This window comes from Elephantulus edwardii, unplaced genomic scaffold (assembly GCF_000299155.1).
Source record: "Elephantulus edwardii isolate Elephantulus edwardi_28Jun2011 unplaced genomic scaffold, EleEdw1.0 scaffold00028, whole genome shotgun sequence".
Taxonomy (NCBI): Eukaryota; Metazoa; Chordata; class Mammalia; order Macroscelidea; family Macroscelididae; genus Elephantulus; species Elephantulus edwardii.
In genome coordinates, this window is record NW_006399778.1 from 14,058,759 (window position 1) to 14,080,938 (window position 22,180).

The 22,180-nt window shown below is 42.1% G+C and overlaps 2 pseudogenes; one reads left to right on the forward strand and one right to left on the reverse strand.

Annotated features, from left to right (window-relative positions):
• Positions 1 to 12,224: 12,224 nt before the first annotated feature.
• Positions 12,225 to 12,888, reverse strand: LOC102860991 (annotated as a pseudogene).
• Positions 12,889 to 17,921: 5,033 nt separating this feature from the next.
• LOC102861413 lies at positions 17,922 to 18,900 on the forward strand (annotated as a pseudogene).
• Positions 18,901 to 22,180: the final 3,280 nt, after the last annotated feature.

Consider the following 22,180-nt stretch of genomic DNA (forward strand, 5'->3'; position numbering starts at 1 on the left):
CCCATCCATTTCCAGGTTTGTTCTTTTGACAGCCTGTGAGATACTCAGTACTCTTAGATCAAAGACACTGATTTTCTTTTTCTTTTTTTCTTTCTTGTTGTGTACTGTCAAGTCAGATCTGACTAGTTCTCCTCCAATGGAGCATCTGGTGGATTTGAACTGTGCACCTTTGGGATTACAGCACACCTTCCTGCCAGTAGGCCACCAGAGCTCCTCCAAAGACATTGATTTTTCTGTCATTCTTATCCATTGTCCAAATTTCAGCATATAAAGTAATTGAAAATACCATTGCTTGGATCAGGTGTACCTTAATCTTTAAACTGACATCATTGCTCTTTAGCACTTTAAAGAAGTATTTGATAGAAGATTTCCGCAGTGCAGCAGGTCTTTTCTATTTCTTGATGACTGTATGGATCATAACAAATTATTCCAAACATTGGGAAGGATGGTAATCTCCACATGGGAATCTAACACACTCTTGGTACCAGTAGTCTGGAGATCAGGAAACATATTGCACTGGGAAAGTCTGTAGTCAGGGACCAAAGTATTGAGGAGAAATGGTGTCCATTTGCGCACTAAGGTGTACCTGAATCAGGCCATGGTCTTTTCAATCATAGGCTATGCTGAAAGCTAGACAATGAATAAAGATGGAAAAAGAAGAATTGATGCCTTTGAGCCGTGGTGTTGGAGAAGAGCACTTAATATTCCATGGACGGCAAAAAGAACAGATATGTCTTGGAGAAGGTGGAGCCAGCATTCTTCTTGGAGACAAAGCTTCGTCTCACATACTTTGGCCATGTTGCTAGGAGAGGTGGCCATGTTGGTAGGAGAGGATTATGCTGGGAAAGATGGATGGAAGGTGAAAGAGAGGAAGACCCTTAGCAAGAAGGATTGACATAGTTACTGCCTCAATGGACAAGTGTGTCAGAAATGATGTGGCTGGCACAGGATAGGACAGGGTTCAGATCTGCTGTTCATAGGGTCACTATGAGTTGTACTTGACTTGGCTGGCACCTTACAACAACAGCAGCAACAAGCTGCCATGGATGTTGACTGTGGATCCAAAGAAAACGAAATCCTTGACAGTCGGCAGCTTCAATCTTTTCTCCCTCTAGCTTGTTAGTTATTTCTCCAGTGGTAAGAATTTTTGTTTTATTTTTTAACTTGATGCCTTTGAGTTGTGATGCTGGAGAAGAGTGTTGAATATGCCATGGACTGCTAGGAGAACAAACAAGTTCCTTCTGGAGAGGGTGAAACCAGGCTGCTCCTTGGAGGTAAGGATTTTGAAGCTCCGTCTGACATATTTTAGACATGTTGCAATGAGGGACCAGTCTTGGACAGGGACATCATGTTTGGGAGGGTGGAGGGACAGCGCAGGAGAGGAAACTCCAGTGACTGAGTGTGTCAGAGACAACGAAGTTATCTCAGGATAGAGCAAAGTTCATGGCTGTTGTATGTAGGGTCACAATGAGTCACAAGTGACTAGATGGTACATAACAACAACTTTATTTTTTAAAACCATATCATTCTAATTTGACCCCCTCAACCTCTACTCAAGAATTTTTATTTTCTTGATGCTTAGATGTAACCCATATCAAAGATTGTAGTCTTTAATCTTCTGCAACAAGTGTTTCAAGATCTCTTTACTTTCAGCAAGCAAATTTATGTCATCTGTGTAACACAGATTGTTGATGAGTTTCCTCCAATTCTGATGCCACTTTGTTCTTCATATAGTTAAGCTTCTTGAATGAATTGCTTAATGCACCAATTGAATAGGTATGGAAGAAAGGATTCAACCTTGACATACACCTTCATGAATTTTAAACCATGCAGTGTTCCCTTGATCTGTTCAGTCAGCTGTTTCTTGGTCTTTGAATAGATTTCATAAGCAAAATTAAGTGTTATGGAATTCTGATTAGTTTCAATTTATTAATAATTTGTTATGATCCACAAAATAAAATGCCTTTGATAGTCATTTAAAGCACAAGCAAACATTTTTCTGGTATTTTCTGCTTTCAGTCAAGATCCATCTAACACCAGCAACAATAACTCTGGTGCCACAGCCTTTTCATAATTCAGCATGAATTTCTGGCAGTTCTCTGTGGATGTATTCTTTCAAACATCTTCAGCAAGATTTTGCTTATATGTGACGTTGTTTGATAAATCCCATATTTTGTTGGATCCCCTTTTCTAGGAGTGGGAACAAGCATGGATTTCTTCCAGTCAGTAGCCCAGAGTTTCCTGGCAAAGGCATCTAAATTTCTTGGCATAGCCTAGTGAGCATGGCCAGGGCTGTATCTGTTTGTTAAAACATGTCAATCACTATTCCATCAATTTGTGGGGCCTTATTTTTTGTCAGTGCCTTCAGTGCAGCTTGGACTTCTTCCTTCATTACCATGTTGACCAATTCTTTTAGGTACAGTGACTGATAAATTTGATTCTTCTGATCATTCAAGATTTTGCCCATAGAAACTTTCAGAACTGCAAGTTGAGACTTCAATTTGTTCTTCTGTTCTCTCTGATTGAGAAATGTCAAGTGTGTTCTTCCTTTTTGATTTTCTAACTCTAGCTGTTTGCACATTTTGTTATAGCATTTTACTTTGTCTTCTTGAGCTGCCCTTTGAAATTTGTTCAGCAATCTTACTTCAATATTTCTTTATTTTGGTTTCTTAATGTATTAATGAAAATTTCAGAGTCTCTATGACATCCATCTTGATCTTTTCTTTCCTCTTGCTTATGTGATTAAATTTTGCTTTCTTCATAGACAAGGGCTTGTATGTCATCCCACAACTCACTTGGGGTTCAGTTAGTCTGGTGTTCAATGCATCAAACCTATTCTTGAGATGACTTTCAGATTCAGTCTGGATTTGACTCAAGATCATATTTAAATTCTCATGGACTAAACTGTGTCTAACTCTGAGAAGAATGGGAACCCCAGAACACTTGATTGTGCTTACATGAAACATAGACCATGAGGCAGTCGTCTGAACAGTGTTTTGAAACACTACATGGTTCAAAATCGGAAAGAGTGTATGCCAGGTATGTGTCCCGTCTCCATACCTTTTCAATCTATATACAGAACAGATCATCCCAGAGGCTGGGTTCTATGAGGAGGAATGTAGCATCAGGATTGGAGGAAGACTCATCAACAACCTGCGTTAAGCAGATGACACAACTCTGCTTGCTGAAACTTAGGAAGACCTGAACTGCTTGCTTCAGAGGATCAAGGACTGCAGCCTTCAACATCAAGAAAACAAAGATTTTTGCCACTGAGACAAAATGAGCATCATGATAAATGGTGAAGAGATTGAGGTTAACAGCTTTAGTATGCTTGGGTCCACAATCGACACTCTTTGCACCAGCAGCCAGGAAATCAAAAGACAAATTGCATTGAGAAAGTCTGCTGTCAGAGATCTCTCCAGAGTACTGAAGAGCAACAATGTCAGTCTGGAGACTAACATGCACTTGATCCAGGCCATAATTTTTGCAATTACTTGCTATGTGTCAGGAAGCCAGACAATAGGGATGATAGAAGAATTGATGCCTTTGAGCTGTGGTGCTGGAGAAGAGTATTGAATATACCATGGACTACTAGGAGAACAAACATGTTCATCCTTGAGCGGGTTAAACCAGGCTACTCTTTGAAGCAAAGATTCTGAAGTTCCATCTGACATATTTTGGGCATGTTGCCAAGAGGAACCAGTCCTTGGAGAGGGACATCATGATTGGGAGGATGAAGGGACAGCACAAGAGAGGAAGATCCTCAATGAGATGGATTGACTCAATGACTGGGGTAATGGGGGTGAGTGTGTTAAACACACTAAAGTGGTCCCAGGATAGAGCAAAGTTCAGGCTGTTGTACATGAGCTGCAAGTGACTCGACAGGACATAACATCAGCATCCCGTAGGCAGTCCTGCCTTGTTTTGACTGCTGATCAAGTTTCTCCAACATCTCTTCCCACAGATGTAGTCTGAGTCTCAGGAGAGGCCCATGTGTATACCTTTTATGTTTTTGTTTGGTTTTTTTTTTCAAAGAAAGGTACTTGTGATGAATAAATAATTATGTAAAATTCTCTTATTCAATCTCAAATATGATTTCTTTCATTAAGGTCTTATTTTCTAAATACTAGTCCTTGTTTTTTTTCTTTTGCATCTCAGTCACCAGTTGTTATTAACACTTCTTCGTTGTATGTTCATTCAGTTTCAGACAGCAAAAGTTGGGGTAGAAGTCCTCAATTGTTTTGTCTTTGGCTTTCATGGTTGGTGCATATATTTGAACAATAGTTGTATTAACATGTTTTCCTTGTTTGCATTTCATTTCCATAATAGGCTGTAACTTACTTAATATGCATATGCTAATGACCAACAGGAATACTAATCACAGGTCAAGGACCAGATAAAAAAATATGAAGACCAAGTAAGTTACAGTTTTCCCAGGAACTATCAATCAACTTGGGCAAAAGTAATAAACCCTTTCAGGCAGAAAAATGAGGGCAAATGTAACTCTTCAGGGTTTAGGAGAAAAAAAAAACCCAACCCCAAAACCCTCTCAAGCTATTTTTCCAAAGGACCAAAGCAAAAGACCACACAAAGACACTCACTTCACTATGATAAGTCTGTTTGGGACATTCTTATACTAAAAAGTTGTCCCAAGTATAATTTGGTATAATTAGAATTATACCAAAGTTGTCCCAAGGTATAATTTGTCCTATAACACGCAACAACATCAACAATAACAAACAGTTGCTGTCAGTTGACTTCAAGTCATGGCAACCCTGCATGTGCCAGTGTACGGCTGTACTCCGCTTTTCAATGGGTAACTCTTCAGAGATCCTTTCTTCCAGGTGCATAAGTATAGACTAGATCTGCTAGTCTTTCTGTTAGCAGCCAATTGGTAATTGTTTGCACCAGGGACTCCACTCAATTCAGGATAAGTGCCAAACAGTTTTGAGTTTTGAAAAGCATCTTTTTAAAATGGAAGGCCACATAGGCTATGCATAGTCAATAAAATACTGACAGACATGCTTCTGGGATTCTCTGCTTTCTTCCAGAATGGTCCAAGTTTGCTTCCTGAGAATGCTGGCAAAGACCAAGAATTACAGCCTTCAAAGGTTATATACATTGTGTCTCACACTATTCTTTATTCACATTATGTTTCATACTATCATTCTCATGCATTATATTTGGTGTTTTGTTTTTTTAAAATTTATACTGGTTTATTTACAAAGTTCGTATATATTATTTTTCACACTGGATCTTTCCCATTTCCTTCACCCCACCCCTCCACCCATCAAATTGTGCCACCCTATGATTAAACACTCTGCCACCCCCAGCCCTCTGTTCCTCCCCTCCCTCCCACCCCTTGGGTCCTTGTACTCATTCTACAATAATGGTCTTATACAGTATTTATCCTTATGGGAGTTAGTTCACTTAGCACAATGTTCTCCAGTCCATCTCAAATTAAGTAGTAATTTACAAAATCATTGCTCCTGGGTGCTAAGTAATATTCTATTGTGTGAATCTATCATGATTTCTTAATCCATTCAATTGTGGTTGGACATTTGGGCTGTTTCCATGTTTTTGCAATGGTGAATAATGTGACTATGGACATTGGTGTACAAATACAAATCTCCATTTGTGCCTCAGTTCTCATTCTCTCGGGGTTTATTCCAAACAGTGGAATCGCTGGCTCATATGGAATTTCTATGTTCAGCCTTTTGAGGAAGTGCCAAATTGCCTTCCAGAGTGGTTGTACCATTGTACAATCCTACCAACAATGTATAAGAGTTCCTTTCTTTCCACATCCTCTCCAACATTTATTACTTGCTGTCCTGTTAAACTTTATTTACCACTGCTACTTGTGTGAGATGGTATCTCATTGTGGTTTTGATTTGCATCTTTCTTATCTCATGCATTACTTTTTATAAAATTAATCACCATTGGGCCTTGCGCATCATTAATCTGTCTTTTTGCCTAGATTCTTCCCATTTGCTTCCCCACCCACCCACCAAACTGTGTACCTTGTGGTTTCACCCCTAACTATTCTAACCCCTCTGCTTCTCCCTCTCCCCACCTTGAGTTCCTCTACATGTTTTACTAGTTATCTTTCTAATTTTACAACTTTGTAAACAAACTAATTAAATAAATAATGCAAAATAGAATGTATATGAATGATTGTATGAAACAAAATTTAAAGGAAAGATTGTATAAAACACAATGTGTATGAATGAAATACAACATAAAGAAATTACTATATAAAAACCAATAAAATTAATTAAAATAATTACAGCCTTCAATATGGATTATGCCTCAACATCAAGAAAACAAAAGTCCTCACCACCAGGCCAACAGGCAACGTACGGATGGAAGAAAGATTAAAGTTGTCAATGATTTCATCTTGCTTGGATCCACAAGCAACACTATTGCTATCAGCAGTCAAGAAACCAAAAGATGAACTGTAATGGGAAAATCTACTGTCAGGGACCAGTCTAGAGTACTAAAGAGTAATGAAGTCAACTTAAAGACCAAGATACACCTGACCCAAGCTATGGTCTTCTCAACTGCTTGCTGTGTGCCTGAAAGTAGGACAAGGATGACAGAAGAATTGATGTCTTTGAGTTGTGGTGTTGCACAAGAATACTGAATACTCTATGGATGCCAAGAGAACAAGCAGGTCTGTCTTGAAAAAGTGAAACCAGAGAGCTCCTTAGAAGCAAGGGTGGTGAAACGTCACCTCTCATACTTTGGACATGTTTTTAGGAAAGACCAGTCCTTGGCAAAAGACAGCATGCTTGGGAAGGTGGAGGGAGAGTGTAAGAGACAAAGACTCTAGACAAGATGAATTGACCCAGTGACTGTTGTAATACGCTCCAGTACATCTGAGATAGTGAGGATGGTCTTGGGTGTCGCAGGTCTCAGATCTGTTGTTCATAACTTTGCTATGACTTGTGGTCGACTTGACAGCACACAACAACAACAACAACAACAACAAAATAGAAAATCAGTGGTGACTTGGTTCTGTCTTGACAGCTCATAATATCAACAACAATAATGTGGAAACAGTTTTCTGAGGAGCCTTTCACAGTTCGAAGGGAAAATACCCAGGCTTCTTCTCTGTTGCTCTGCCTGCAGCACGCTTAGTGAGACTTCCTGAGGTAAGCATGACTGACAGTTTTCTCTGGGATTCAGAACCTGCATCTTCCACAGGGAACTTGAGGAAGACAGATAATGAGAGGAGAGAGAGACTTTCTGGCTCTTCAAGATCTTCCTGACCCTTCCAGGGAGGATCTAACAGAATAGGTCCTGAGACTGAGGACTTATATGATATAGATACAGGCTGTAACAATTACCTTTCTCCCCTCAGCCAGAGAAAGTTAAGTAGCTAGGAGTGGCAGGGGTAGTGAACTAGAAGGCCTGGCCCCAGCCGGGTACCCTCAATACCTCATTGTGTAACTCCAAGTGATACCCTGCTTTAGAGCTGTAAGGACGAAATAGCCCATATGACACATTAATTCCTGGGAAGTAGTTTTAAAGAGTCTGGTCCAATCCCTGACTTCATGAGACAGAGAAACTGAGGCCTAGAGACAGACTGGGCCTGTATGAGTTCATCATTATATCCTTAGAAAGCAGGTGACTGAGCTCTTCCAAGGAAGGACTCTACACACACACTTCCGTTGTTGTTGTTGTTATGTGCTGTCGAGTCGCTTGCGACTCATAGCGACCCTATGTACAACAGCCCTAAACTCTGCTCTGTCCTGTGCCAATCGCACCATCTCCAACACACTCATCCTGATTACCCCAGTCACTGAATCAATCCACCTCATAGAGGGTCTTCCTGCACTGTCCCTCCACCCTCCCAAGCATGATGTCTCTCTCCAAGGACTGGTCTCTCCTTACAACATGTCCAAACTATGTTAGACGGAGCCTCAGAATCCTTGCCTCCAAGGAGCCACCTGGTTTAACCCTCTCCAGGATGAATCTGTTTGTTTTCTTAGCACACACTCCTACATAACAATAATCAGCCACAAGTGCCTCACTGTGATTTTAGGGCACAGAATTCTCCAAGCCACCAGAGGAGGCCAGCGACATTATTATCTCCCTCTATTATCCCCATTTTTATAGAGATCCCGCTGTCAAAAGTGACAGAGTGGGAATTTGAGTCTAAATTCACGTGGAGGAACTCCCTAAAGGAGCTATTGGCATAAGGAGACATTGAACTCCACTTTGTGGTTTATTGTTCATTCTGAGGTGACTCTCAGAGGTCACCCAGCCTGTTCCCTCAGGAAGCCTGCAGGTTCCCTCCCCTCCTGCACACAGTATATTCTCAGGAAGAATGCTTACTCAGGCTGGCCTCAATATATACACAGATGATCACTGTTAAACTAATTAAAGCTTTTCCACTGGAAAAAAAAATAATGCTTAAAGGGTCTTCTGATTATCTTCTAACCACTGAAGCAGTATTTTGTAAATGACAACAAATTAGAATTTTTCTTTCGAAGTTCTTGATTTTCTGACCTTACTCATTGTGAAAAATTCTTCCAATAAACATTTTACTGTCATTTTAACAGAGATTCTTTCTCTTTGGTGTCAAAAATGAGAATCAAAAGTATCCTCTATGACCTCATGAAGCAAAGAGCTTAGAGCTTTGATACCAGCAGGAGCCCCTTGAGTTCCTCACCTTCATCTTAGGAGTTGCCTTAAAGGGAGAAAAAAAAACACTCAAATTTTGAGTGTAACTTCTACACATAGAATCTTTTCAAGATTTATTGAAAGACCTGGTTTCGTTTTACTGGTGTAAGAATAAGTCTTTTTGTTTAAAAGGGATATGTGAATGGGTGTTCTTGTCATTACAGAAGTCCAGAGTGAAGACTGCATAATGGAGTGAACTTGGGGAGGGGGAGGGATTGCATAACAATGAAAGAGTTTTTCTTTCTTTTCAAGGAGAAGAGTGAATTGGGGGGAGTGGGGGTGGGTAGGGAGAAAAGTGCAAAAATGAATGTCTGGAAACCCTAAGTCTCTGTAAACTTTCATTAATTAAAAAACCAAAACAAAACAAAAGAGTCTTTGGTGGGGGCTCTGGAGGTGTAGTCCATAAGCAGCCGAAGACTTCCACCACATTGGTGAGGTAATCCGTAGGAAGTTGAGCAGCTAACCCCAAATCTGCTGGTGGATTTTTGAAAAATTCACTGGTGATTCTTCAGGAGGAATATAGGCAATTTCCTCCTGTGTGATTTACAGCTTCAAAAACCCAATGGAGGCCCAACAATGAGTTGGTTCTTCATCACTGACAATGAGTTGAGTTTAGTGGTAATAGTAGAGGTTCTTGCATAAGCCCTGAAAAAAGTTTTGTTTTTTGAAAAAAGTTTTTTATGTTGTGGAATCTTAAATTCTATGAGTTACAAGAAACTAAGAGTTTTTAAAGAGTTGTTAGGGCAGGTCACTAGCCACAGAACACTTAGGGTCGTGAGTAGGCTAGAGTATTAGATTGCCTGCCAGCATCAAGCAAAAACTCACACAATAAAAACCCTACATTTTAAGCAATACATTGTCCAAATCCTACAGTGTTCCTCATCATAATTTTGCTTATACTGAGAGTCCTAAATGTTAAATAAACTCAGACCTTCTTTAAAAATTATCAATTATTAGAAGTACATGGTGCGAATGACCCCTCTAATAGGCATCACAATAGAAGATCCTGCATAGAGTGATGAAAAATATAGAACAAAATTCAAAGACATGAAAAAAAAAAGACAGGCTCAGTGGTATGATAGAGTCTAGAGGAACCCTTGAGACCAGTTACCTTTTAAACCTGGAACAAAACTTATCTCCCATAGTTTAACTTGCCAGATAGCGCTGTAAGAGGACCAATAACACCAGCGAGGACTGTAGTACTTAGAATAACCAATTACAGCAGATCAACAGAGCAATATTTACCCAAAGGTAAAGACTAGAAGATACAAAGAGATAAGTGGAAATGATAATTACAGGGATTAAGTGGTGAGAGTGTGATAATCTTGTGAATATGTTAATGTTAAAAACTATACACACACACTTGCACACACACACACACACTTACAATTTTAAAGCCAATATAATTTGTAAATTCTCACTCAAGTTAGGTAAAAAAAATAAAGAAAAATTGTAAATGCCACATCTAGGAGCAATGCAGAGTCCCTGCAGAGACTACTGCCTGATATACTGATAAGCACTGCCATTTGCTTGTATCTTCCTGCTTGGCACAGCCTTACCAAAGACAGTTCAGAAAGTATGTGATTACTTTGAAGTTCTTTTGAACTATCTAAACTAAGTCCTCAGTATGAGAAATTAGTACAAAACGGCTCTGAATTAAGTAGAAACAATGGGCTACCTATTTTAATTGGTGTTTTCAAGCTTCTAGAAAACAAACAGAAGTAAAACTGCTTCCATGCAGGACATTGTTTCTAAACTAATTGAACAGTAAAAAAAGAAATACCAGAGCTCTGCAGTGCTTCCTCAACTCTCCCAGCAGCTTGTTGTTGTGGTTAGATGTCATCAAGTTGGCTCCAATTCATGACCCCATCTAAACAGATGAAAACTTCGCTCAAACTTGTACCATCCTCACCTCTACTGTGCTTAAGCCCATAATTGCAGTCTATGTCAATCCATCTCATTGAAGATCTTCCTCTCCTGCGCTGTCCCTTCGACCTCCCAAGCATGACGTCCTTCTCCAAGGACTGGTTCCTCCTCACAACATGTCCAAAGTATGTCAGACGAAGCCTCAGAATCCTTGCCTCCAAGGAGCAGCCAGGCTTAACCCTCTCTAGGACAAACCTATTTGTTTTCTTAACAGTCCATGGTTTACTCAATATTCATACCCAACACCACAGCTCAAAGGCATCGATTCTCCTTCTATCATCCCTGGTCATTGTCCTGCTCTCTGATGCATAACAAGTGATTGCAAAGACCATGGCCTGTATCTGACACACCTTAGTCTCCAGAGAGACACCATTGCTCTTCAATACTTTGGAGAGGTCCTTAACAGTAGAGTTTCCCATCACAACACGCCTTTTAATTTCCTGGCTGCTGGTGCAAAGAGTGTTGACTGTGGAGCCAAGCAAACTAAAGCTGTGAATAATTTCAATCTCTTCACCATCCGTCCTGATGCTGCCAATTGGCCCAGTGGTGAGAATCTTTGTCTTCTTGATATTGAACCTCAATCCATAAATCCATATTGAAGTCTGCAGTCCTTGACCTTCTGCAGCAAGTGCCTTATGTCCTCCTCAGTGTCAACAAGCAGGGTTGTGTCATTTGCGTAACGCAGATTGTTGATGATTCTTCCACCAATCCTGATACCACACTTCTCCTCATAGAGCCCAGCCTCCCGGATAATCTGTTCTGCATACAGACAGGACACATCCCTGGCGTACGCCCTTCCCAATTTTGAACCATGCAATGTTTCTCTGTTCTGACGACTGCCTCTGGTCCAAGTATAGGTTTCGCTTTAGCACGATCAAGTGTTCTGAGATTCCCATTCTTCTCAGAGTTAGTAACAGTTTGTTGTGATCCACATAGTCAAATGCCTTTGCATAATCAATGAAACACAGATAGATATTCCTCTGGTACTCCCTGCTTTCAGCCAAGATCTATCTAACATTAGCTATTGGCAAAAAACAAGGCTCCTGGAATAATTAGAATGTCAGTTGAGGTGTTTTAGCACAGATGCAGCCTTGCATTTCCTCACTAGTCTATACTATGGCATTTGGAAAACAGCTACCTGACCAACCAACTGGAAGAGATATATATTTGTTTTCATTACAAAAAAAGATGATCCAATGGAGTATGGTAATTTTTTTAAGTCAACAGTTATTGAGTGCTGATTACATAGTAGATATTATTCCAAATACTTGGGACACATCTGAGAGCAAACAGATCCCTGCCCTCACGGAGCTTACAGTCTAGCATTTCCCACTTCACTTGTACACTGACCCAGGCAAGTCTGTTCCTCTCTGTGCCTCAGCTGCCAAATGGGAGGAACATGCAGAACCAGCACAGACCATGGAAGACATGCTTGCTGATCTGTAGATGCCAAACAAGACCCTTACCCCTCGCCCTAGCCTATCTCTTAGGCAAGAGATAGGGCTGGATGTTGATTTTTAATAAGAGAGCACACTGGGGCTAGGGGGTTGGAGCTGCATTGTCTGCTGTGCGATGGTGGTGGTAGAAGGGCTGTTCAGGGCCGATGATGGCTACACAAATTGTTGATGCTGTTACTGCTGCTGTTTCTTGGTGGCTGCCTTGCTGGCTAGGTCCTTGGCCTTCTCTGTAGCTGCCAGTGCTGTCCCTTTTGCCTTTTCCTTGACTTCCTTGGCAGTTTCAACAAGTGTCTTAGAAGGGACTTCACCTTGTAGCTTTGCCAAGATGTATTCAAAAGCCTTCATAAGTCTTGGTGACGTTGCTTTTAAATCGAGCCAGACCAAATTCCTGGACAGCTCTGGAGACACCAAACAAGCTAGAGGAGACCCAGGCTTCTCGGTGGGTTTTGGTCCAACCCCTGTTATAAGAGTTCACACAGTAAACAGCATTTCTCCACCACCATCAGCTGGGCAAACCTGATGTTCCAGGTGAAGGTGGTCATGGTCTGATTCTATGGGTCCACAATAGAGTCCTCCAGGTTGTACACTGAGTGAGCAACATTGGCAGGTAACAGTCACTCAGCTCAGCGGGCATGCTGTTGGTCTTGGTCAGGAGTCTCCGGGGCAGGAGTTTCTGGTCAGGGATAACCTCCTGGTGTACTATGTCTTCCCTCAAGACATGTTTGCTGTAGGGATTCAGGTACAGCTGCCAGAAGGCGGTGAACACTTGGTCCCAGGAACTCCGGAGCACGCTTTGGCCCAGGAAATATTTCACCATTGTCCCGCCCGGGAAGGGTTCAACACCCGCAAAGCATCAGGAGTCCGGAGCCCAGGGTGTTCGTGGGGGCTGGGCCAGAGTTCGGTGCCTGCCCACCAGGCTTCCTCAATCACCACCATACGGTGCCCAAGCTTTCACCGCCATGAGGAGTGGTCAGCGAGTATGGTAATTATTGAACAATAGAAATAATGTTGCATGCAAGTAAAATCTAGCTGAAGATTATTACACAATGGCCTGAACAATACCAATTCAAGCTGTACCTCAGAAGAGCCCATGAAATGAGGGATATAATTACTCATCTCAGATAGTTTATGTCTGAAAGCAAATAATACCAAAAAACCCTTTACTTATGTTTTATAGTCTATGCAAAGGCATTTAACTGTGTAGATCATAACAAATCTTGAATAATTTCCAGAACTAGAAAATTAAAAATTATAAAGCCATTAATATATTTGCCTTGAAAGTTTGCTTAGTTTCCAGGGTCAGAAAGTTTGTGAGTCAGATTGATCAGTTCAAGAATGGGAGCTGCTTTCCAGTCTAGTTTATGTCTTTTGTTGTTGTTGTCAGGTGCCTTCAAGTTGTCGACAACTCACAGAAACCCTGTGAACAACAGATAAAGATCTTGCCCTGTCCTGTACTGTCCTCAAGATCTCAGACATACTCGAGTCCGCTGCTGCAGTCACTGTGACAATTCACCACACTAAGGGTCTTCCTCTCTTTTGCCAATCCTCTGCTTTCCCCAGCATAATCTCTTTGTCCAAGAACCAGTGCTTCCTGTTCACAGACTCAAAGTATATGAGACAAAATTTTGTCCTTGCCTCTAAAGAATATTCTGGTTGCATTTCCTCCAAGACAGTTTTGTTTGCTCTTTTGGTAGTGCAACCCTTCACCAACACCACAATTCAAAAGCCTTCATCTTTTGGTCTTCCCTGTTCATTGTCCAACTTTCACATGCATACAAAGTAATTGAAAAATATCATGGCTCCAGTCAGACACACCCTACTCTTAAAATGACATCCTTATTTTAGTTCTTTGAGATCCTTAACAGCCAATTTGCCCAATATAACATGTCTTTTGATTTCTTGGCCACTGTTACAATGATATTGGTTGTAGATCCAAGCAAAATAAAATTCTTGATAATGTCAACATTTACTCCCCATCTATGTTATCTATTGGACATGTTGTAGAGATTTTTGTTTTCTTTTCTAAAAAAAATTATTAGAATTTTTTTGTGTGTGTACAGTCAAATCGGATCTGACTGGTACAAGAGGAGATTGCCCCTCCTTCTCCAGCAGAGCAGCTGGTGGATTCGAACCACATACCTCTGGTATTGCAGTGCAGCTTCTTTTTTTAAAATTATTTATTTATTTGTGTGTGTGTGTGTGTGTGTGTGTGTGTGTACCGTCAAATCAGTTCTGACTGGTACAGGAGGAGATTGCCCCTCCTTCTCCAGTGGAGCATCTGGTGGATTCAAACAGCATATCTCTGGGATTGCAGTGCAGCTTCTTGCCACTGGGCCACCAGATCTCCCTTTGTTTTCTTGATGCTGAAGTGTAATCCATATTGAAGGCTATAGTCTTTAATCTTCTACAGTTAGTATTTCAATTCTTCTTCACTCTCTGCAAGCAAGGTTGTGTCATCTGCATAATGCAGGTTATTGCTATCTTCTTTCCATCATATGCCATATTCTTCTCCATATAGTCCAGGCTCTCTAATTATTTGCTTAGCATACTAAGGTGCGTCTGATACAGGCCATGGTCTTCGCAATCACCTGTTATGCATCAGAGAGTTGGACAATGACCAAGGAGGATAGAAGGAGAATTGATGCCTTTGAGCTGTGGTGCTGGAGAAGAGTACTGAGAATACCATGGACTGCTAGGAAAACAAATAGATTTGTCCTGGAGAGGGTTAAACCGGGTGGCTCCTTGGAGGCAAGGATTCTGAGGCTCCATCTAACTTACTTTGGACATGTTGTGAGGAGGGACCGGTCCTTAGAGAGGGACATCATGCTTGGGAGGGTGGAGGGACGGCGCAGGAGAGGAAGGCCCTCTATGAGGTGGATTGATTCAGTGACTCGGATAATTGGGATGGGGGTGTCAGAGACAGTGCGATTGGCACAGGACAGAGCGGAGTTTAGGCCTGTTGTACATAGGGTCGCTATGAGTCGCAGGCGACTCCACGGCACATAACAACAACAACAACAACAACAGATTGAATAGGTATGGAGAAATGGTACAACTCTGATAAACACTTTTCCTGATTTTAAGCCATGCAGTGTTTTCTTGTTCTGTTCCAACAACTTCTTGATTTTTGTACAAATTTCCCTTGAGCACAGTTAAGTGTCTTGAGATTCCCATTCTTCTCAATTATTCAGCATAAATTGCTTCAATTTCACTGGAAAACTTTAAATCACTAAGAAGATTTAAAAGCAATTCCACAGGGAGCTCTGGTGGCCTAGTAGTAAGAAGCTATGATGCAATCTCAAAGGCATGTGGTTTGAGTCAACCAGCTGCTCCATGGGAGAAGGATGGACATTCTCCTCTCTTGTGATTTACAGCCTCTACAACTCACTAGAGGGTCAGCTATTAGTTGGTCCTGACTTGATGGACACACCACCACCACCACCACCACCACCACCACCACCACCACCACAATCCTAATTCAATTCAGGGTTATACCCTCTTTCCATATGCAGAGCAAATAATTTGAGCAGCTGGACACTATGAAAAATAACGTGGCATCAGGATTGGAGAAGACTCATTAACAACTTATTGTATGCAGATCTTGCTTGCTATAAAGTGAGGAGGACTTGAAATGCTTGCTGCAGAAGATTGAAGTCTACTGCCTTCAGTATGATTACATCTCACCATCAATAAAACTAAAATCCTTTCCACTAGGCCAATAGACAACATCATGATAGATTGAGAAAAGACTGATGATTTCATCTTATTTGGATCCACAATCAACACCTAGCAGTCAGGAGATTAAGCGATGTATTGCATTAGGAAAATCTGAAGTCAAGGATCTCTTCAAATTACTGAGGGGAGATTATCTCAGTCTGGACATTAAAGTGTGTCTAATTCAGGCCATCGTCTTTTCAGTTACTTGCTATGCATTTGAGAGCGGGACAATAAATAAGGATAGCAGAAGAAGAATTGATGCCTTTGAGCTGTGGTGTTGGAGAAGAATGTTGAATATCTCATGGATTGCCAAAAGAATAAACAGGTATGTCTTGGAGAAACACAGAATGTTTCTTGGACACAAAGGTGATAAAATTTTGTCTCTCATATTTTGGCCATGTTGCTAGAAGAGATTATTTCTTGCAAAAGGACATCAAGCTTGGAGAGGGAGAGGGTAGGTGAAAGAGAGGAAGAACCCCAATCAGATGCATTGACACAGTGACTGCAGTAATGAGCTCAAATGTGTCAGAAACGACGAGGATGGCATAGGATAGGATAGGATAGGACAACAGTCAGCCCTAGTCCACCCCCTGGGCTTTCCTGCACCCCTTACTCCCTTTTTCCTGCTGACATAACTGGTCATCACAGACAACCATGCTCTGGCAACTGGACACAGCTGTGCCTCTTATCCACTGTTGCCGTCGTCTGCCCCTAAAATAGCTCCTCCATTGAGCATGATCTTTGCTTTGCTAGCTCTGGTAGTACATGTATGTATCTAGGGCAAATGTATTTCACTGGCCAAGTTCAGATCACATGACCATGACCACGCTGCAAGGGAGTCTGGGAAAATAAAAGGAGAGTTTGGAGAAGGTCTCCATTAAGACCTACATTCCTACCTGTGATATTTGTCAAAATGAAGCAAGGGGGCAGAGGGCTCACATACTGGGTGGATCAAAAAACAAGGAAAGCTATCCACTACAGTCAAATGCTGATTTACTCAAGATGGGGGCCTTGGACCACAGAGGCCATATTTTACAGAGAAGCTTTGATGTCAGCCTACTTGTGTTCACAACCCAGTGCTGCCACTTCAGGGCCAGTTTCCCAGAAGTGCAGGAGAATATCCACAGGGGGAGCAGTGGGAGTGGGTCTGAAGAACTGGAACAGAATCCCCAGGAGTTTAGGGGAGGAAGAAGCCACATCTGGTTGGAAGGTGATGTGTGCATCAGAATGAGCAGAGAGGTAGTATTTGAGACAACAGGTGGGAGACCAGCCTTAGAAGGGCATGTGCAGTTATCAGAAGGTTCTCAGAGGAAGGCAGCCTGTGGAGGATCAGGGGTATGTCTTGCAACCAGTGCTCTGGGAATTAATTGCCCTGTGAATTCTTGGGGAAAGGCCAGGTTCCAGGTGTAAGGATGGGAAGGAGGGGCTGCAGGTGCAGAGTACGCCCGAGGGAGGCTGGGAGGCCGGAGGAGGTGCAGAGTAGTGAGGAGGGGACAGGCTGAGGCCACGGTGGACAAATCATGGCTCTTGCCTTACCTCTGACAATGCCTCCCTCACCAGGTGCCCCCAGGTCAACTCAGCCCCTGTCCAGATTCTTCCTGTCTCTGACATAAAGGTGCTGGACAACCCAACACTTCTCCAGGTGTGCTCCTCAGAGGCTGCCAGAAGGCTCGATAAGAACTCAGATGGGGCATCTGCCCCTTGCATGCCCTGGGGTGGGCTGAGAACTACCCCCTCGCCCTGTTGTTGTTAAGTATAATTCTATGCAATAGAACAAAATCCTGTCTGACTTGTGCTATCACACAGACCATTGTTGAAGTCACTGTATCAATCTCACTGAAGCTTTATTTTTTTAAGTATGATGTTGTGGTTGAATACTATGTAGTCAGAACTGACTCAGAGTTGACCCTCTGGTGGGTGTTCAGAGGCAGTAAATGCATGGGAGGGCATTGTTTATCCCTCTTCTGTGGAGCAGCTGGTGAATTTGGACCATGAACCTTTGGGTTGGAAGCACAATTCTTTACCACTAAGCCACTAGAACTCTCTAAGAATGATATATACCAGCTCTCTGCTCCTCGTCGATCCAGACTGCCCTCTCTTCTTGTGCAGCCTCAGCCGCATCCCTGAGACATGATGGTGAAGGTCGGAGTAAAAGGATTTGGCCACACTTGGGCGCCTGGTCACCAGGGCTGCTTTTAACTCTAACAAAGTGGATTTTGTTGCCATCAATGATCCCTTCATTGATCTCAACTCCATGGTCTATATGTTCCAATATGATTCCACCCATGGCAAGTTCAACGGCACTGTCAAGACTGAGAATGGGAAGCTGGTTATCAGTGAGAAAGCCATCACTATCTTCCAGGAATGAGATCCCGCCAACATCAAGTGGGGTGATGCTGGTACTGAGTATGTTGTGGAGTCCACTGGTGTCTTCACAACCTTGGAGAAGGCTGGAGCTCTCCTGAAGGGTGGTGCCTAACAGGTAATAAATCATCTTTGCTCCTTCTGCCGATGCCCCCATGTTTGTGATGGCCATGAATCATGATAAGTATCTCTCAAGATTGTCAGCAATGCCTCCTGTACCACCAACTGCTTGGCTCCCCTGGTCAAGGTCATCCATGACAACTCTGGCATCATAGAGAGACTCATGACCACCGCCCATGTCATCACTGCCACCCTGAAGACTGTGGATGACTCTTCTGGAAAGCTGTGGCGTGATGGCCGTGGAGTTGCCTAGAACATCATCCTTACATCTGCTGGTGCTGCCAAGGCCGTGGTCAAGATTATACCTGAACTGAATTGGAAACTTACTGGCATGGCTTTCCATGTCCCCACAGTGTGTCAGTTGTGGACTTGACCTGCTGTCTGGAGAAAGCTGCCAAATATCATGACATCAAGAAAGTAGTAAAGCAGGCATCATAAGGGCCCCTGCACTGAAGACCAGGTTGTCTCCTGTGACTTTAACAGTGACACCCACTCTTCCACATTTGATGCTGGTGCTGGCATTGCCCTGAATGACCACTTTGTCAAACTCATCTCCTGGTATGACAGTGAATTTCATTACAGCAACCGGGTGGTTGACCTGATGGTTCACATGGCCTCCAAAGAATAAGAGCCCCTTGGACCACCAGCCCCAGCAATAGCACTAGAAGAGAGAGAGACCCTCAGCTGCTGGGAAGTCCTTGCCCCAACTCGATCCTCCCACACACTGAGAATCTCACATCCTTGACACAGTTTCCATCCAATCCCCCTGAGAAAGGGGAGGGGCTTGGAGAGCCCATCTTGTCATGCACCCACCATCAATAAAGTAAACTGTACTCAGAAAAAAAACCCATCCCGATGTATACCATATAATTATTAGATTAAAAATGGCCAATTTCAGTCCACCAATGCCTAGGATGTTGACCTTGTTTGGTTTCATTTTTCATAATTTCTAGTTTTCTTTAATAAATGCTGGTAGCCAAATGGGTAAGGCCAATTTAGCAATTACCAATGGGTGAGGCACTGCTGACCCAAAGGCAGGCAATTCAAACCCATCAGCTGCTCCATGGGAGAAAATGAAGACTAGCTGGGAGGAGTGAAGAGAGAGGTGCTGGCCGGGCAAGGTGAGGGAATGAAACGGGAAACTGGGCTTGAGGGGATGGAACCACAGCACCTGTGACAAAGGGGTGAGGTGGTCAACCCTGGCTCTGTTAGCTGTGACATGGGAAAGATTTTTTAAAAATTAATTTTAATGAAAGTTTACAGAGACTTAGGGCTTTCAGTCATTCATTGTTGCACTTTTCTCCCTGTCCACCCCCTACCCCCAATTCTCTCTTCTCCTTGAAAATAAAAAGAAAAAGGTCTTTCATTGTTATGCAATCACTCACCCCAAGTCCACTCTACTATGCAGCCTTCACTCTGGAATTCTGTAATAACAAGAATACCTATTCATGTACCCCTTTTAAACAGTTCTCTCCCTCATCTATTTCAATGCCTCAACTCTGATGTCAGTCCCATTTTACAGCAGTGGCCCTATGCAATATTTGTCCTTTTGTGACTGAGATATTTCACTCAGCATAATGTTTTCCAGGGTCACCCATTTTGTATATTTCATGAGTTCCTTGTTTTTCATTGCTGCATAGTATTTCATTGTGTGATTATACCAGAGCTTCTCTATCTATTCGTTTGTTGTTGGGGACTTGAGTTGTTCCCAGCTCTTTGCTATTGTGAACAAAGCTGCAGTAAACATAGGTGTGCATATATCTGCTTGGGTGGCAGTTATGAGTTCTTTCTTTTTTAAAATTTTTTAAAAATAATTTTGATTAGCATTTACAGAGATTTTGAATTTCCATTCATTCATTACTGCACTTCTCTTCCCCCTCCAGCCTTCCCCCCCCCACCAAGTTCGCTCCCCTCTTTCAAAAGTAAAAGAAACACTCCTTCCCTGGTACACAATCCCCCCACACCCCTCCCACCGCCCCAAGTACATTCCACTATGCAACCTTAATTGTGGACTCTTGTGAAGAGTTCTTTCTTTTTTGAATTTATTATTAATTTCAATGAAAATTTACAGACTTTGGCTTTCCATTCATTCATTGTTGCACTTTTCTTCCCTCCCAACCCTCCCCCCTAGTACTCTACCCTCTTGGAAAAGTAAAAGAAAAATTCTTTCATTGTTTTACAATCCCTCCCCCCAAGTCCACTACACTAGGCAGCCTTCACTCTGGACTCCCAACATGACAAAAATACCTAATCACATATCCCTTTTAAATAGTTTTCTCCCTCATCTGTTTCAATGCAGTATGCATTATTGAACCCATCTTTCTCAGTCTCCCCCCAGCCCCGATGTCAGTCCTGTTTTACAACAGTGTCAGCATGCAGTATTTGTCCTTTTGTGACTGAGATACTTCACTCAGCATAATGTCCTCCAGGGTCACCCATTTTGAATAATATTGCGTGAGTTCCTTGTTTTTCAATGCAGCATAGTATTCCATTATGTGAATATACCACAGCTTCTCTATCCATTCATTTCTTAATGAGCACTTAGGTTGTTTCCAGCTCCTTGCTATTGTGAACAGAGCCGTGATATACATGGGTGTGCATATATCTGCTTGGATGTCAGTTATGGTCTCTTTGGGGTATATTCCCAGTAGTGGAACTTCTGGGTCAAAGGGTATCTCTATTTGCAACTTTTTGAGGAAGCGCCATACCACCTTTCACAGTGGTTGCACCATTTTACACTCCCACCAACAGTGAATAAGGGTTCCTGTTTCTCCACAACCTTGCCAGCATCTGTTGCTTGCTGTTCTGTTAAATTTTGGTATTCTGATTGGGATGAGATGATATCTCGTAGTTGTTTTGATTTGCATCTCTCTTAGAGCTGGGGATTTTGATCATTTTTTCATGTGCTTGTTAGCCATCTAAATGTCTTCTTTGGTGAAGTATCTGTTCATATCCTGTGCCCATTTTTTAACTGGATTATTTATCTTTATGTTGTGGTGCCCAAGTATTTTATAAATTCTGGATATAAATCCCTTAATCTAATATGTCCTTACCAAATACTTTTTCCCACTCTGCAGCTTCCCTTTTTACCCTGTTGGAGGAGTTTTTGGATGTGCATAGGGATTCGATTCTTAGAAGGTCCCATTCATCTATTTTATCTTCTCTTGGTTGTAGATGGCAGTTATGATTTCTTTAGGGTGAATTCCCAGTAGTGGAGTTGCTGGGTCAAATGGTATTTCTATTTGCAACTTACTGAAAAAGCGCCATATCGCCTTCCACCGTGGTTGCACCATTTTACACTCCCACCAACAGTGAATAAGGGTTCCAGTTTCTCCACAACCTCGCCAGCATTTGTTGCTTGCTGGTCTGTTAAATTTCGCTATTCTGACTGGGATGAGATGATCTCTCATTGTTGTTTTCATTTGTATCTCTCTTAGAGTTAGGGATTTGAACATTTATTTATGTGCTTGTTGGCTATCTGAATGTTTTCTTTGGTGAAGTGTATGTTCATATCCTATGCCTGTTTTTCAATGGGGTTATTTACCTTTATCTTGTTGTGGTGGGGAAAGATCTTTTATCTGTTCTTTTGAGTAGAATCTTATCTGTCAGATACTGCTCTAAAGCTAAGCATCCAAAGTAAGACAGACTAGGAAGAAGGATAGGCCATCCACTTACAAAATAACAGTCTTTTAGAAACTCTATATAATCAGAGCACTCTTAGACTAGCAGATCTGACACTGGAGGCTGATATCTCATAATGGGAAACACAAAGGAGGAGGAACCGTTGTAAGCAGACACTAATGATTGGAACGTGGATTGTGAGGAGTATGAATGTAAGAAAATTGGACGTTCTTCGAGAAGAAATGGAACACATAAATATTGACAAACTGGACATTGGGGAACTGAGA